This window comes from Microtus oregoni, unplaced genomic scaffold (genome assembly GCF_018167655.1).
Source record: "Microtus oregoni isolate MIOR12 unplaced genomic scaffold, Mior012 000079F_ref0000094, whole genome shotgun sequence".
NCBI lineage: Eukaryota > Metazoa > Chordata > Mammalia > Rodentia > Cricetidae > Microtus > Microtus oregoni.
In genome coordinates, this window is record NW_024544537.1 from 3,894,245 (window position 1) to 3,913,325 (window position 19,081).

The window sequence follows — 19,081 nt, forward strand, 5'->3', positions numbered from 1 at the left end:
GTCAGAAGATAATGGAGATAAAGGTGCTAGCTCAAGCTGGTGATGCTGTTTTGGCAGGCTGTAGTATTTTAAGGTATGAGATCTTCTTGGGCTATCTACCCTACTCTTTCATCCCAGGCAAACTAGAGTAGAGTTTGGAAGCTGCAGATACTCCTATTGTTGCTTGCTTGTTTCATATTTATCTTCATGTTTCTAGTAAAAAACAAAACTACTGAATGATTTGAACAAATGATGACTTCTTAAGACTTCTCTGGACAAAACATTCTATTAAAAGTATCAATAAGCTCTCCCCATCCTCCCCTTCTCATTTTTCTCTCCCCATTTCCCCTTACCCCCATCCCACCCCACCCCCAAGTTCCCATTTTTTTGCCCGGCAATCTTGTCTACTTCCAATATCCAGGAGGATAACTATATGTTTTCCTTTGGGTTCACCTTCTTATTTAGCTTCTTTAGGATCAAGAATTATAGGCTCAATGTCCTTTATTTATGGCTAGAAACCAATTATGAGTGAGTACATCCCATGTTCATCTTTTTGGGTCTGGGTTACCTCACAAGAGAAAAGTGAGAAGGGGAGGATGGGGAGAGCTTGGGGGAATGGGATGGTTGGGATAAAGGAAGGGTGGATATGGGAGCAGGGAAGTATATAACTTAATTAAGGGAGCCATCTTAGGGTTTGCAAGAGACTTATCCCCAGAGGGGCTCCCAGGTGTCCAGGGAGATGTCCCCAGTTAGTTCCTTGGGCAGCTGAGGAGAGGGAACCTGAAATGGCCCTATCCTATAGCCATACTGATGAATATCTTGCATATCACTATAGAACCTTCATCTGGCGATGAATGAAGCTAGAGACAGAGACCCACATTGGAGCACTGGACTGAGCTACCAAGGTCCACATGAGGAGCAGAAGAAGGGAGAACATGAGCAAGGAAGTCAGGACCACGAGGGGTGCACCCACCCACTGAGACAGTGGGGCTGATCTATTGGGAGCTCACCAAGGCCAGCTGGACTGTGACTGAAAAAGCATGGGATAAAACCGGACTCTCTGAATGTGGTGGACAATGAGGGCTGCTGAGAAGCCAAGGACAATGGCACTGGGTTTTGATCCTACTGCATGTACTAGCTTTGTGGGAGCCTAGCCTGTTTGGATGTTTACCTTCCTAGACCTGGATGGATGGGGGAGGACCTTGGACTTCCCACAGGGCAAGGAATCCTGACTGCTCTTTGGACTGGAGAGGGAGGGGGAGAAGAATGGGGGAAGGAAGAGGAGTGGGGGGAGGGGGAGGAAAATGGGAGGTGGAAATTCTTTCAATTAAAAAATAAATAAATAAATAAATGATTTTTTAAAAGTATCAATAATAATGTGACCTTCACTCCTCCATTTGACTTAGAATTAATGAATAGCACCTGATGTGATTTAAAAAATACTTCTGATGTTAGTGCAATAATTGTTTTCAGTGATGTCTGTATATTGGCCCTTAATTTAATATATTATTATAATACATTATAGTGATCAACTTTTAAATTTTGTCTATTATTGATAATACACGACTATTTTCCTAAATGCATCCCCAGAAGAATCAAGAATATAGAATTAAATCGACATCAGTGTAGACATGCAAAGAAGTTCTCTGAAAGTAATGAGAAATTTCATTACCCACAATGCTACCACTTTCCAATTTTATTGAAAAATTAAAATCCATGTTAATATAAATAAAGCATGAGTGGCACAAATGGGACCAAACCATTTGCAAAATGAAGCAATAAGTGGCCATCGTCTGTGAGAAAATATACAAGATGACAGTAATAAGAATATTAAATACCACAAGTACAGATCGTCAACTATTCTCATGTAGAAATACTATAACACGGTCATAAAACATTATTTGTATCCTCTGATTTTGAATGCATGTCACTCCTAGAGACTTTTTCCTTTTCCTAAGAATTCATTTAAATGCAACCCATGGGGCAACAGGCATCTAATGTTTGAAGATTACTTACTAATAGCCTTTTAAATCACTACTGGAAGATCTTATACATTCAATACTGAAGAAGAAAGTGAAAGTGCACTTATCTTTTCCGTCAACATCCTTAATGCTTAGTTTAGTTCAGAGTTTTATGTTTAACAACAGAGTATAGAAGTGTGGAGACATTCCAACAGGTTGAAAATGAGCTCAGTTTTTATTGTCATTTGTGGATTTCTTACAGGAAATATCTTCATTGTCTTAATTGCTTATCTCTTTGGCAGAAACAGACGTCATGCCTGGCATCACACAATTTAGCATTCAAAATTACTTTATTACTCTACACCACTGCAAATTAACAGCAGTTTCAAGAAATCTATACTCATTTTCAGGGAGCTTAAAATGGTATTGAAATAGAGTTGTATTTTCTTGAAAACTGTTTTTTTTGTCCAAGTTTAGTGATTAAAATATAGAAAGTATCTTGCAATAGGTTCTATTCATAAAACTGTGCATAGATTTAATTCATGAGTGATTAACTCAGAGTCAATGATAATGTGTTTGTGTCATATTAAGAGAAAATAATCAAAACCCTTTCCTTTGGAGTCATTTAAGGAAGAGAAAGCCCAGATTTTACTTATTTATGTTCCTCTCCCTGTGTCTTTCCTTCTCTTGTTTGTCTGTTGAAGAGTCTGAATCTGTAGCTGCAAAAACTGTTTTGCAAATTTTTCATGGTGTCTGTGTCTATACATCTGTGTGCTGTGTGTTTCTATGTGTGCCTATGTGAATATATATGTCTAGGTCTAAGAAAGGGCTTGGCTCTGTCTTTTATGGAACACACAAAACACACCGTAACAAATGAATGACAGAGTTCTAAAATGAATTAAGTCACTGGATCCACCTGAACCCACCTGACACAGATAACTAACAGTAATATAAACATCACTTTTTTATCAAATAATATCCATGTGTTACAGTCAACATTTATAGTAGATGTTTATTTTATGAGACTGCTTTTAGCATATTTGATGTTTACAACAAATGATATACATGCAAACACACATGCATTACCTTGGGTCAGGGGCTTGCAAAATAGATGATTTAAGATTACAGCTGTAAACTAGTTTAGTTTGTAAACATTTATGGCACATGAAACCCAAGAAAATCGAGATTGATTATTACATTTTTCTCTTAAAAACAGGTTAAAGAAATGGCCTGAATACACAGGATAACAGTCTTATGTCTTAAGTGATCTTAAAGTGAATTATTGACTTTGGTATTGAGGTTCAGTAAAAGTTCCAGTCTCCTAGAATATAAAATATATTTTTATCATAATGCATTGCAACAGAACTAAAACTACTAAAATTGTAATATTATATGTTATTTACAGATGGTTATTATTTACCACTCAGAACTCTAAGGTAAGACTCCTTTTCTAAATTGGGATTATCTTATCTAGTACTTAACATTTGAGTTTCTGCCATTACTGTCCTCATTAATCATTCAGTTTACAAAGAGAAAATCTTGTGTCCTAACACTTAAACAAAAAAGGCTAGCTTATCATAATGCTAACCTGTTAGAGACCCAACATAATGGCATAAAGTCAAATGCACACCCAATATATTCCAAATATAACTATTGTAGATGTTTAAATTAAGTTTTAACAATTGGGAAAGACATGGTGCATATCTGGGGTGAACAGGGCAGTATTCAAATATGGTGTTCTGATATGTAGAAGCAGGGATGTTTGGAATGTTAGAATCTATGTCATTTTTATTTTCTATGCTGTATTTTCTCATTGAAGTTCATATACATCATATTTCTACAGTTTTGTATAATATACCTTTTAGTTTTGACTTATTCACTTAGAGCTTGTTTAAGACTGTAAGTGGCTAGTACACATACAATGCAGTTCCAATTAAGTTTTTATTCACATAGACATAGTAGCATCAAACTGTATAGGATCTTACACCTGTCAGAATGTCTAAAATCAAAAACAACAATGATAACCAGTACTAGAGATGATGTGGAGTAAGGGGAACACTCATCCATTGCTGGTGGGAATGCAAACTTGTGCAACCACTTTGGAAAACAGTGTGGCGGTTTCTCAGAAAATTGGGAGTCAACCTACCTCAGGATCCAGCAATACCACTCTGGGAAATATAGCCAAGAGATGCCCAATTATACCACAAAAGCATTTGCTCAACTATGTTCATGGCAGGATTGTTTGTAATAGCCAGAACCTGGAAACAACCTAGATGCTTCTCAATGGAAGAATGGATAAAAAGTGTGGCACATACATTAGAGTACTACTCAGTGATAAAAACAATGACATCATGAATTTTGCAAGCAAATGGATGGAAATAGTTATCTGAGTGAGATAACCCAGATCCAAAAATATGAATATGGCATGCACTCACTCATTAATGGATTCTAGCCATAAACAAAGGACATTGAGCCTATAGTTTGCAATCTTAGAGAACTTAAGTAATAAGGTGAACCCAATGATAACCATACATAGATCCTCTTGGAAACTGGAAGCAGACAAGATCTCCAGGCAAAACTTGGGAACATGGGGGTGGGGTGGGTGGAGGGAAGGGGATAGGGGAAGAGAGAAGGGGGAAGGAAAGGGCTAGGGAGTGGGATGGTTGAAATGGAGGAAGGATGGATATGGGAGCAGAGAAGAAAATAATTAAGGGAGGCATTTGGTTTTGGCAAGAGGCTTGGCTATGGAGGGGTTCCCAGGTGTCCAGTGGGATGTCCCCAGCTAGCACACTGGGCAGTGGAGAAGAGGGTGCCTGAACTGTCCTTGTCCTACAGTCAGACTAATGACTATCTTGAATCTCACCATAGAACCTTAATCCGGTGATGGATGGACATAGAGACAGAGACCCACATGAGAGAACTGGACTGAGCTCCTAAGGTCCATTTGAAGAGCAGAAGGCCTGACCAAGGAAGTGAGGACCACGAGGTCTTGGTCCACCCCCTGAGACACTGTGCCTGAACAAATGGGAGCTAACAAAATCCAGCTGAACTGGGACTGAATGAGCATTGGATCAAACTGGACCCTCTGAATGTGGCTTAAAATTGAGGCAGACTGAGAAGCCAAAGATAATGGCACTGGGATTTGTCTCTACTGCATGTACTGGCTTTTGGGGATTCTATTCTATTTGGATGCAAACCTTCCTAAGCCTGGATGGAGGGGGGAGGGCCTTGGACTTCCTACAGTGCAAGGTACCCTGCCCTCTCTTAGGACTGGAGGTGAAGGGAAGTGGGAAAAGGGGAGGAAGTGGAAATTTTGATTGTTATTATTTATAAAGTAATAAAAAATTATCAGAAAAAGAAAGATTTACTGATTAGATAGGCAATACACAGTAACATTTACAATAATTGTATTAAATTATTTCCCTAGATTTGAAATAGATAGCTTATTACTTTATAAAAAATAAAGTCAAATTGCATACAGTTGTAATACTATCAAATAACTTGACCAGAGTTTGAATTATTATCTTAATGACCATAGCTGCCATTAGTATCTTCTATGCATGACAGGGATGGTACACACATGAGATCTTAGCCATGTGGTGGTCTAAACAAGACTTGTATAATAGCCACACCAGTCATATGGCCCCCTCTTAGATAAAATAAATATTGGCATTTAACAGTTACAGAGGGAGGGAGAATGAGTTTTCTCCAAAGATGATATTCTTTCTAGATTATCTAATCTCAAGTGGAAATACTAACTAAATGACCTCAGTAGGAATATTTTTAATATTTATTTATCAATATATATTTAATTAAAAGAATTACAGAAGATGAGATCATGAATCTGAGAAGGTGGCAGATAGGAAAGATTAAGAGCTAAAATAATAATTTGGAAGAGATATTAAAAAAAGCATACTCATGTATAAAATCTTTGAGAGTTAGAATATATACTATATTCTTCATGATTTTACAATAATCCATAAATTGCTTTGGTACAGCTATATGAAAATAAATAATTCTTCTTGTTGTGATTTTTTTTCCACCTAGAGAGATATCTATCATAGCGTTTCAAACATACAGGCAAAATTTATTAAATAACCTTCATTTTGCAGGGAGTATTTGTGCCTTACTCGTGATCATATGTTGTCAATCCCTGGGAAATACTTATCATCACATAGTGATATAATTTTTTAACTTGAGTTGAAGATACATAATCTAAACTCAGAGTTACAGCAATTCTGATGTATCATCATAAAGCATTCACAATTCTGACATCTTTAATTCACAATACAAGTTAATGTTATCATTTAACCCATGAAGAGGATTTATCTAAGTAACTGAGAATTGTTTTACAATTCAAGTAACAGAACTCAATTCTCTAATGTATCAACACTTCAGTTTTGAGGTTTCCACTGAAAACATAAACATGAAAAAGAGTGTAGCTATGATATTGCAGATCTACCTTTTAAATTTTTTTCTTGTGTGATTTTATTATAATTACACTTCTCCCTTCCCTTTTCTTCCTCCAAACCCTCCCATACATTACTCCCTACTCTCATTCAAATTCATGACCTCTTTCTTCACTAATTGTTACTGCTTGCAAATACTTATATATTTTTTATGTAAATCAAATTGTAGGTAAATAATTCAGAATTTTAAAACATTATTACTATGGCATATCTTAGGTACTCCAAACTACTTCATTCTTTTAGAAGTTTAAAGCTAACATTGCCCAAATTTCTACATAAACCACTCCAAGGAAACTAAATTCAACTCAGCTTGTTTCTGTTTAAATATTTGGATTCTGCATACAAGAGATATTATAAGGTGTTTTGCCTTTCGCTTCTGTCTCTTAGGATTTTATTCCCACCTTCATCTATGCTACTACAGACAGGGTATATATTATTATTTTTTCAGTCTAGCTCTTCCTGTCTCCTTCCTGCCATATTTTCATTATTTTATTATCTCATAATAAACATTCAGGATTTTTTTGTGTGTGAGTAGTACTGCAATAAGCATGATAGACTATATTTCACTAATATGTACTTTCAGTCTCATTGACTGCACCCTCAAATGTGCAATTGTTGTATCATATGATGGTTCTAGTTTTAATTTTCATTAATGTGTAAGACTTATGTAAACCTTTAGGTACTGTGATGGAATTTCCATGTGTGTGTGTGTGTTTCTGTAAATACTCTCATTGTATATTTTTGCATTATTGTTCATACATATCCATTCCACTTGTTTACTTTATATTCTCAAATAGTTTCTCTATCTATTTTCTTCTTTGTTAAGACAAGGTCTTACTATTTGGCCCTATCTGGCCTGGAACTCTTTAAAGTTCAAACTCACAGAGGTCTGTGAACTTCTGCCTCCTGAGTGCTGGGAATGAAGGCATACACCATACATCTGGCTTTCATGATTAGTTCTAAATCCACATTTTGGAGAAAACATAAAATAATTTTTCCAAGGATGGCTTATGTCACTTAACATGAATAAATCCAGTTCCAAAAATTTAACTGAAAATTACATAATTTTATTTTGCTTAAATTTATAATAATTCATTGTTGGAGAGACCAGCTTTGACAGGGATACCACTTACTGGGGTAAGGTCATGGTTATTAGAAAAATAAGCAAAGAGAATGAAGACGTGAGTGAAAATACTAAAGTGAAAAAAGATAGAATTGGGAGGGAGTTCCAGTAAATACTGAAAATCATCTGCATTTAATTTCCATTTGCTTAAATACCCTGGCCCTAACAGTTAGGAGTAAGAAAAAAAAACTGCGTTTTACATGATAAAAGAATTGAATAGACCAGTTGAAGGATTATGTGTTACATTGTTTTGTTCTTTCTTTCTTTTTTATTTTTATTGAGCTTCTTAATTAAACATTCTGTTGCCAAAAGAAGACAAGTAACACTCACAAACTAGACCAAAATATTCTATTAGCAAACCACTCCCTGGGTGAAACTCATTGTTATCTCCTTAAGGGAGTAGGAATGTAGCTGGATCCTTAGATTTTTGTTTGAGGTAGAAAGAGATCTACATCTTAATACCTGAAATACCAGGTTTGTATATTAGCCGCACCTGTTGTCTGAACTATTGACAATAACCTTGATGGAACAGAAGTAAGTACCAACTCTCTGACCTTTAGTCAAGGTAGAATGGATACATACCTATGGGCCCTGTCACACTGCATATATGCACAGCATTTTAATAATCCATTCATCCATTGAATATCACCTATGCTAAATCCATTACTTGATTCCTGTGAACGCTGCTAGATAAACAAGTATCACAGTGTTATAAAAGCTTTAATTTCTTTTCTTTTTTTTTTTTTTTTTTTGGTATTTTGAGACAGGGTTTCTCAGTAGCTTTGGTGCCTATCCTGGAACTAGCTCTTATAGACCAGGTTGGTCTCAAAACTCACAAACATCTACCTGCCTCTGCATCCCAAGTGCTGGGATTAAAGGCTTGTGCTACCACCGCTGGGCTAAAAGCTTTAATTTCTTAATGAATATACTTAGGAATGGTGTAGCAGAATAATATGGCAATTTTGTTTTTTGTTTTCATTGAGGAAAGTCCATATTGATGTTGATGATAATGTTAGACTGATTTATATTCATATTAAAAGTGTATATTGGCTCCTTCCCATATTAACCCTCATCAACAATTTCTTAAAATTATTTTTTAGAAGATACCTATTGTGACTAGGTAAAAAAGAACCTCATTGTCATTTTTATTTTTGTTTTCTTGATGTATAAATACTTCTGTATGCTTATTATTTTAAAAAATATATTTATTGAATTTATGTCCTTCTACCATTTGGGCACAGCACTGCGTATCAAACTTAGATCCTCCAGCTTGACTACATGTGCCTTTACTGAGTCATCTTGTCAGTGTAGACTGAAGTTTCTGTCCTGCCCCATCCCACAGCCATTCAGTTACAACCAAACATACAGAGGCTTATATTAATGTAAACTGGATCACATATTATCTTAGGTTTATTACTAATTAACTCTTATAGCTTAAATTAATCCATAATCTTATCTATGTTTAGTCACATGATTTGGTACCTTTTATCAGTGAGTCATTCTTATTTTGCTTCCTCTGCTTCTGGCTGTTGACAGCAGATTAAGCCTTTCCTCTTCCCAGAATTCTCCTAGTCTTGTTGCCCCACCTATAATTCCTGCCTGACTATTGGCCAATCAATGTTTTATTAAACCAACACAAGTGACAAATCTTTACAAGATACAAGGCCTTTGTCCCACAGTATGTCAGTCTTTTTTATATGTTTTTATTGGCCATTTGTATTTCATCTGAAGTGTGTTTAGTTCATGTGCCCAATAATTGATCTTATAATTTTGTTCTCTTGGTTATTGATTTTTTTAAATGTTATGTGTTCTGGATATTTTCCTGATTATGAATGAATGGGCAGCACAAATTTATTCTAATTCCCTAAAACTTCTTTCTCTTTTAAATTCAGATAATCATGTTCATCAGTTTTGCCTATTATTTTCTGAATCCTACACAGAAAGTCAAGTCTATGTCACTATATTGAAATTATTTCTTATGCTTTCTTTTAGTACTGAACACACTGGGATAAAGCCATCCTGTGTTAATTGCTGAAATTCATATTTGAACATTTTCCATAACAACCGAAACAATCTATAGATTCTATGAAATTACCATTATAATTCTAATGACATACTTTCTGGGCTTGGTGGTTCATACTGTAATCCCAATATTTGGAAAGCAAACTCAGAAGATCCACTGCAAGATTGAGGCCAGCCTAGTCTACATAGTGAGTTTCAAGCCAACAAAGGCTTTAGAATGATATTCAATCCCAAATGATTAACTAGGTAATGATGTGTTACATTTCTTTATGCTGCAGAATATTACTTTAACTATATGAAAGTATGTTGCATTTGTTTAACAATGTAAGGATATGTATTTAATTATGTAAAAATGTGTTGTGTTTGTTTCTCCTTGCCTGCCTAAGGCACATGATTGTTCTAATAAAGAGCTGAATGGCCAATAACTAGGCAGAGAAAGGATAGGTAGGGTTGGCTGGGAGAGAGAATAAATAGAAGAAGAGATCTATGATGAAGAGGAGCAAGAGAAAGAGGAGAGAACTAGGGAGATGCCTAGGGCTGTAAGCCGGACAGTGGCTACCAGTCTGCCAGACATAAGAAGTGAAAGTAAGATATACAGAAGGAAAGAAAAATAAAGCTCTGAAGCAAAGGGTAGATAAAGCAAAACAGGATAATTTAAATTAGTGAAGCTGGCTAGAAACAGGCCAAAGTTGAGGATAGGATTTTAATAATTTTGGTTCATCTTTAGGGTTGCTTTAGATTGTAGAAATTTTAGAATGTAGGGATTTTGCTCTTTTGAAACATCAAAATTTATTATGAGGTATTCAGTGCCACATCTTTGGGATTACTGTTGCCACTAGCCTTAAAATTTATGAGAAACGTGCTATGCTAAGGTAGATTTTCCTTCTGAAAATCACTAGATTTGGTTTAGAATTATTCTTGGAACAGATCATGTCATATAGGTAGGTGACATTGTGTTAGCCCTGTGAGAAGGTTGGATGGGCCTTATTATAGCCATTAACCTCATTGTTGTGCTGTGTTCCTTGTAGTATAGTATAATTTGTCTTGGAAAGCCATCTCATTTTTTTTTTCAGAAACTCTTTGGGCATGCTTATCTAGTAATACATCTCTCTCATTTTCTGTTTTAATTATTTTTACTATAATTTGACAGGATCTTTAATAATAAAGGGTTCTAAACTGTCTATGCTCCATTCTGTATATTCTCTGTTGTGCATTCTTAGACTACAAATTTCAGGCTCCATCGAAACATATATGAGAAAATTTACTCAAAGTAGATAGAGAATAAATATTTATTGCAGATATGGAGAAAATCTTGAATTTTTCAATAGTAAGTGTCCATGCATAAAATATACAGTATATTCAAATGAAAATACTTCAATGGAATGTAGGGATAAGTCCCGCCCCTTAGGTGGCATGTTCGCCTCGGGCTAATGTTGGCCTATAAATTTGGCAAGCATGCTCCCAGCCGTCTCTTTCTGCTTTCCTGGTCTCCGCGGGAACGGTGGATCTATAAGTCTATTTCGCCATTAAAGCTATATATATTTTTACAATCTGTCTGCATTCGTTTACGCCGTTACAATGGAAGTTTTTCATAAAGGGATAAAAGTTGCAAGATAGAGCAGATACTCAGAAATAGAAACACCAGTGCTATCAACAATATTTAGTCCAGATAGGTAGAAGGGTGGAATGTTTTTCACAATATATAAGCAGACAGAGGGGAAATGGAAACCTCAGAGAGAAGAATAGTGCACTTAAGATGGACAGGTGAGGTGATATAGCTTGACAGGAAAGAAGGAGATAAATTATAGCTTTCTCTCTCTCTCTCTCTCTCTCTCTCTCTCTCTCTCTCTCTCTCTCTCTCTCTCTCTCTCTCTCTCTCTCCAAACTTCGCCAGTTACTATTTGAGCTGATGTACATCATCTATACATATAAGCATTCACAAACAGAGTATAAGAGGGAAAGCATATTGCTATTGACCAAGCAGAAGTTTTCCAATATTAGAGCTACCAGGTTAGGTTTCTGATAGAAGAATTACTGTATTTCTTTCCTCTAGCTTATCCTTTGAGTGACTACATTTTTACTGTAATTTTCTGAAAGCAATGCATCATTTAGACACAATCATTTTTCCTCATAGTTAAAAACATTTTCAACTCTACAAAGTTCATTAGCTCAACTACTGCGTTTCCTGTGTAGTTTTTACAGGTAATATGCTAACAGATTCAGTATAATGTTTTTGAGAAATCATTTCTGTTTTCTATCATCACTTATTTTTTAATCATAGTTTTTGTACAAAGTTCTCTTTACTTTCAGTATATGTGTTTGACAAATAACTTCTATTTTCTAACAACATTTCTTTTATAATCTTAGCTTACTTTGTATACAGTGATCTCTTTACCTTCAGTCTCTTTTTTCTGATGGCATCAGGATTCATCATGATGTAAGTGATTTAACATTTTAATAACTGACTAAATGTCTCACTGATCAGTGTACAATATGCTACTTCATTTATTCACTGTCGCCCTTAATGTTTGTGCTGCTGGGGTTATATGTAGGGAGTGGTCTCCTGTGCCCATATGTTGTAGAGTACTTCCCAATTTCTCTTCTATCAGCTTCATTGTGTTCAGACTGATGTTGAGGTCTTTAATCCATTTGGACTTGAGTTTTGTGCATGGTGATAGATATGATCTATTTTCATTCTTCTACAGGTTGACAAACAGTTCTGCCAGCACCATTTGTTGAAGATGCTCTCTTTCTTCCATGGCATACTTTTAGGTCCACCAACGATAGCCTTTGCTGGAGAGGATGTGGAGTAAGGGGTACACTCATCTATTGCTGGTGGGAATGCAAACTTGTGCAACCACTATGGAAAGCAGTGTGGCGGTTTCTCAGGAAATTTAGGGTAAACATACCCTAGGACCCAGCAATACCACTCTTGGGAATATACCCAAGAGATGCCCTATCATACGACAAAAGTATATGCTCAACTATGTTCATAGCAGCATTGTTTGTAATAGCCAGAACCTGGAAACAACCTAGATGCCCTTCAATGGAAGAATGGATGCAGAAAGTATGGAATATATACATATTAGTGTACTACTCAGCAGTAAAAAACAATGACTGCTTGAATTTTGCATGCAAATGGATGGAAATAGAAAACACTATCCTGAGTGAGGTAAGCCAGACCCAAAAAGAGGAACATGGGATGTACTCACTCATAATGGGTTTTTAGCCATAAATAAAGGACATTGCGCCTATAATTCGTGATCTTAGAGAAGCTAAATAAGAAGGTGAACCCAAAGAAAAACATATAGTTATCCTCCTGGATATTAACCTTCATCAGGCGATGAAAGGAGACACAGACAAAGACCCACATTGGAGCACCAGACTGAAATCCCAAGGCCCCAATGAGGAGCAGAAGGAGAGAGAGCACGAGCAAGGAACTCAGGACCGAGAGGGGTGCACCACACACTGAGACAATGGGGATGGTCTACCGGGAACTCACCAAGGTCAGCTGGACTGGGTCTAAAAAATACCTGGGATAAAACCGGACTCGCTGAACATAGCGGGCTATGAGGGCTGCTGAGAAGTCAAAAACAGTGGCACTGGGTTTTGATCCTACTGCACGTACTGGCTTTGTGGGAGCCTAGGCTGTTTGGATGCTCACCTTACTAGACCTGGATGGAGGTGGGAGATCCTTGGACTTCCCACAAGACAGGGAACCCTGACTGCTCTTTGGGCTGATGAGGGAGTGGGAATTGATTGGGGGAGGGGGAGGGAAATGGGAGGCGGTGGCGGGGAGTAGGCAGAAATCTATAATAAATAAATAAATAAATAAATAAATAAATAAATAAATAAATAAATAAATAAAATGCTACTTCAAGTTCTTTGCCTTTTACCCGCTCTTTCCATCCTCATCCCTTCTGTATTAAATGATCACCGATAATTATTCATTACTCAGATCAAGTACTCTCTATTTTGTGCATCCCTGCTCAGCTCGACAGCATGAACAATTCCTTTTTAAACATTTCTGTGGAGTTTCTGTCTTATTAAAATATACCCTTCATATTTCTGTCTGTCTTCTTCAGTTTGTAAAACCCTTCAAATCAAACTACATTTTCATTTTACTATTCCATCATGATATATTTATTTGCTTCAGCTAGCTAAGAGCCTGTTTCTGTCATCTCAAGAATTCTCCATACCCACAGTCATGTTCCACTGCAGGCCTTTCCAAAGGTTATGAAGATCTGAGTGTTTTCATGTGAAAGAGGATCCCATTGTCCCATGCCCAGCTTGTGAGGGTAAATCTTGGTATCTGTACTTTGTAAAGTAATCCTTGGCAGACACCACCAGACCCCTGTCTTTGCAGCTGCCATAGTACATCATCTCTATGATGTCAACTGTTTATTGCTTGTCTTCCATGGCCCAGTTTATCTTGTTATTATTACTAGTACCCAAAACAATCGTGATATGTTGGTTTTGGAAGAAAACCATGACCGCACATGGGTTGTATTGCATTGGAAATATAGCAGAGCTATAGAGAAACAGAGCTAGGTGGGAAAAACTAAACTGAATGCTGGGAGCAAGAAGGCAGAGTCATTGAGATGCCATCGATCCCCCAAGAGGGGAAAGACGTGAGCTGCCAGTCAAAACCTTGCCAGAAGGCCACAAGCCTCATGGTAAAATATAAAAGAATGAAAATGGGTTAATTCTAGATGTAAGAGCTCGTTAGCAATACACTTAAGCTATTGAATGACTGGGAAGATGCATATTAATATATTATCTTTGACTGAACATTAGTTTACTAAATAATCACCTGACATTTTCTGTTTGGAATAAGATGACATAGTAAATGGCAAGGCATAATCATTACAAGATGTATTTTTTTGGTATATAAAGCACTGTATAATTTAAGAGAAATGATCTGCTCATACTGATAGCATGATAAAAGCAAGAAAAATGCATTAACATGTGGATATGGTTATGAGCCAGTAAGACTATGTTTATAAAACTATAAGACAGTACATATTCAGTCAACTAGTTATAATATGGCCATCATGATTAACGATAGTTTCTTTTTTCATTTTCGTGTGTGTGTGTGTGTGTGTTTATGTGTGTGTTTTGATGTGTGGTGCATATGTGTAAGAGTGTATGTGTTTGGGTGTATAGCTCTATGTGGATCACAGAAATAATTAATGCCAAAAATCCTGCTGAGTTTCTCTCCTTTCTGATTTTTAAGGCACAATCTGTCAATCAAATTCAGAAATCAGATATATGGCTAGACTCTCTAGTCTGCTTGTTCTGTGGACACCTGTCATTCTCTTCCCCAGCTAAAATTACAGACATTTCATAACTTCTACTTGGAATTTACTTGGGATTTGGAGGTCTGAACAATGGTCCTCAAACCTCCACAAGAAGCACTTAGGCTACTGACTGAACTAGTTGCCACTTTAGATACAAAAATTTAAAATGTAAGTTTTTTATGCAGAAAGTAGTAATTATAATATGTGTAGATCTTTATATCTGTCATATCATGCTCTTTAGTTCAACTAGTTATGATTAAATTATTAAGCAACAGACAAAAGGACATATGCAAATATGATGTGTTTATGAGGCAAAACTATGAGGATTTAATATAATGTACCAGAAAAATAGTCATCTAAGTTCACATAATCTTATATCATGCAAAGTGACTTGCTTATAATGTATCCCACTGTTTTTCCATGTGTTTTATTATATATTATGGATAATTTATCTTTCTTACAGTGTTACAGAACTCTCCAATGTGACTGAAAAATCCTCATAGTAATGACTGTCTTTCTTATAAACTGAAGAATAATTTATCTTAACAAATCCACAGAAGCTCTCTTATATCAGAGTTGAAATATGGACCTTCAAAGAGTCAGTGAACTTTACTGTCTTATCATGTATTTTGAGAAAATGTATTCCTGGCCAGTCCCTTAATAACTAAATATATTCTATCAAGGAAAATAGAATATAATAATAAGTATACTATATATTAAGTCTCTCTTTTGATAAGAATTCCAAAGCACTAAACTCATCTTGGCTATGAATCAGTCTTGAGTGGTAGAGCATGAAATGTAGACTAGAAGAATCATTCAACAAGATTAAGGACTACTACTGTCAGAGATGTAGGGGGAAATTACAGAAATCTAAGGTCCCAGGACAGGAAAACACAGAAATTACAGTATTTTGTCTGAAAAAGTAATAAAAGCACAGACTATATAACAAGGTATGGTCACAACACATGAATAATGAAGAGAATTTTATTATTTCAAAAATGGTATATGTTCAAATTGATAGAATATAATGATCTAAACCATTAGTATAATCAACATCTACAAGCTAATATTGTTAAATATTAATTAAATAAGTTAAATGATACTTAATATTTTAAGTTACAGCAAATCATTTTAGAATCACATGACAGACAGGTAACAAGATAATTAGTATGAATCATTATGTCCTTTCACTAAAGACATCATTACAACAAACTAGTAGAAGTCACCTTCAACCAAAAATAAACATTTCCTTGATACCTCAAAGAATACCGTATCCAGCCAGATTTGATGTGGGATTTCCCTCTCTGTATTGTGGCTACTATTAATGAATAAAGAAACTTCTTTGGACCAATAGCAAGGCAGAACTTAGGTAGGCAGGGAAAGTTAGGCTGAATTCTGGGAGAAAGAAGGGCTGAGTCAGAGATGCCATGAAGCCATCAAAGACAGATGCTGGGTATTTTACCTGGTAAGTGACAGCCAAGTGGCAATATATAGATTAATAGAAATGGGTTTAATTAATATGTAAGAGTTAGCTAATAAGAAACTAAAGCTAATGGGCCAAGAAGTTATTTTAAATAATACAGTTTCTGTGTGGTTATTTCGGGGCTAAGCAGCTTGGAACCAACAAGTTGCCACTTGCAACAGATTGGTGCCCATGTAGCCAACTAAAATCACTTAAAACCTGATAGAGTTTGAAAAAGAATTCTGGACACAAAAATACAGAGTTTAACACAGCTTCTTGCAGTTTGCTGGCAGCGTACAGCAGCTCCTTTAAGAGAGAATTTCCTGATTCAAGAGTAGCAAAAGAAAAAAAAAAGCCATGCTGTTTTTGAAGTGCCAGTTTTCTGGGCTTTGCTGCCAGTGCAAACTCTGACTCTTTCAGAAAGTGGGTCTGGCTACAGAGGATTTGAGTGGGAATTGTGAGCAGACTGCTGCAGCTTGATTAATGGCGACATGGACTGGCTATGTGCCTGGAAGTGGGGCAGTGTATACAGCTCAGGGGCAAGTGGCTCCACCATGCTGAACTGGGCATGGCAAGCAGACACTGTTGTATTTCCCCTAGTAATAGTGCAGGCTGAAGATCAATGCTCCAATGGTACAGAAGAAATTTGGGTGACTGTCCAGGCAGTGAGATGTCTCTGTCAATTCTAGAGTTTTGGAAGTTGCCTACAATGAACTTATTGTTTACTTAGGTAATATTATATCCTTCTGGAGTGTTTGATGGCATTGAAGAATTTATAGTTATAGTTTCCCTTAGTTATGATAAAATATAAATAGATATAAATATTGTAACTGTAATTCTTATTTGATACCATTTTTGTTATATGAAATTTTACTAGGTTAAAGTAAAATCTTTACTTTTTATTTTAACTGAAAAGGGGAGGGAGTCCCCTCTGTGTACTGTGATTACCATTAATCAGTTGGGCAGGAGCCGGGCGATGGTGGCACACGCTTTTAATCCCAGCAGTCGGAAGGCAGAGGCAGGTGGATCTCTGTGAGTTCGAGACAAGCCTGGTCTACAGAGCTAGTTCCAGGACAGGCTCCAAAGCCACAGAGAAACCCTGTCTCGAAAATCAAAAAAAAAAAAAAAAAAAAAAAAAAAAAAAAAGAGGTAGGCAGGGAAAACTAGGCTGAATGTTGGCAGAAAGAAAGACAGAGTCAGAGATGACATGGAGCTTCCAAAGACAGACACTGAGAATTTTACCAGGTAAGCCACAGCCACATGGTGATATGCAGAGGTATAGAATTAGGTTAAATTAATATGTAAGAGTTAGCCAATAAGAAGCTAGAACTAATGGGCCAAGCAGTGATTTAAATAATACTGTTTCTGTGTGATTATTTCAAGGCTAGGTGGATGGGAATCAATAAATGGTACCCTCCTTCCAGATCATTTAGTTATTCACCCTGTGTTCTTTATTGGAAGCCAAGTATTTAAAAATTAAGCAATATCTAACTACAATAGCTTTTCCTTGAAGAGGTTAACTAGGCCAATGACATGGTGTAGTATCTGAATGCAGTAGGTTTCCATACCTTTTTTGGATTAATGACAGTGAACCCAGTTTCCTTATGTCTAAATGGAATTAAATCAAACATATATATTACAAAGTATATGAACATTTACTTCTATACTGTCTGATATAGAAAAGTAGTACACATTAACATTCCTATTCAATTTCTTCACTAGAATTATTATCATATATTTGATACTTTATGGTCTAGTAATTTAGATAGATGTAGTCATCTATAAGTGTCTAAGAAATTTTTATGAAATCATACTTACTTTACAATTCAGTCCTGTTGTAAATGAAAAATAGAAAATCATTTGCTACTTTGAGAAATGTATTTAGCAGATAAAAACATTATGTAAAGAAGTAATGGTGAAATAATCAGGTTGAAGAATTTGCATATTTTTCATAATAAAATTTTTGAGAAATAATAATTATTATTTGATGTTAGAAATTTCATAAGTTTACAAACATGGCAATAATACAGCATTTTTGGAAAATATTTATTGCTCACATCAAATAAATAAAAAACAACTTTTTCTAAATTAAGAGTATTGCATAATTTAATTATTGATAATTCTGAAGATATGCTCAACTAAGTGTTCAAAGCAATATATGGTTTTATTTTCATATTTTCACCTAACATTTATTAGCATAATATATTACAAAACATTTTGATTTGGAAATTCCTCACTTTTATGTTATATGAATAGATGAAAGAAATCAATCCAATTTAAAAACGTGGTATAGACCTAAATAGAGAATTTGCAACAGAAAAATCTCAAATGCCTGAGAAACACTTAAAGAAATGTTCAACAGTTTTAACCAACAGGGAAATACAAATCAAAACGACTTTGAAATTCATCTAACACATGCTATAATGGCTAAAAGAACAAACCCATATGACAGCTTCTGCTGGAGAGGATGTGGCACAAGAACATTTCCTAGTTGTTGATGGAAGTGCAAACTTGTACTTTGGAGATCAATATGGCTGCTTCTCAAAAAAAGAAAAAAAATCACTGGGAATCACTCTATCATAAGACCCATCTATATGACTTTTGGGTATATACCCAAAGAATACTCAATCATTACACAAGGATATTTGCTTAGCTATGTTCATTGCAGAATTATTTGTAATAGCCAGAACCTAGAAACAGCCTAGATGTCTCTCAAGACATGGACAAAGAAAATGTGGTACATTTACACAATAGAGTACCACTCA

The 19,081-nt window shown here is 35.8% G+C and overlaps 1 pseudogene; it reads right to left on the bottom strand.

Annotated features, from left to right (window-relative positions):
- Positions 1-13,808: 13,808 nt before the first annotated feature.
- LOC121441595 overlaps positions 13,809-19,081 on the bottom strand; it is a 103,018-nt pseudogene continuing 97,745 nt past the window's right edge.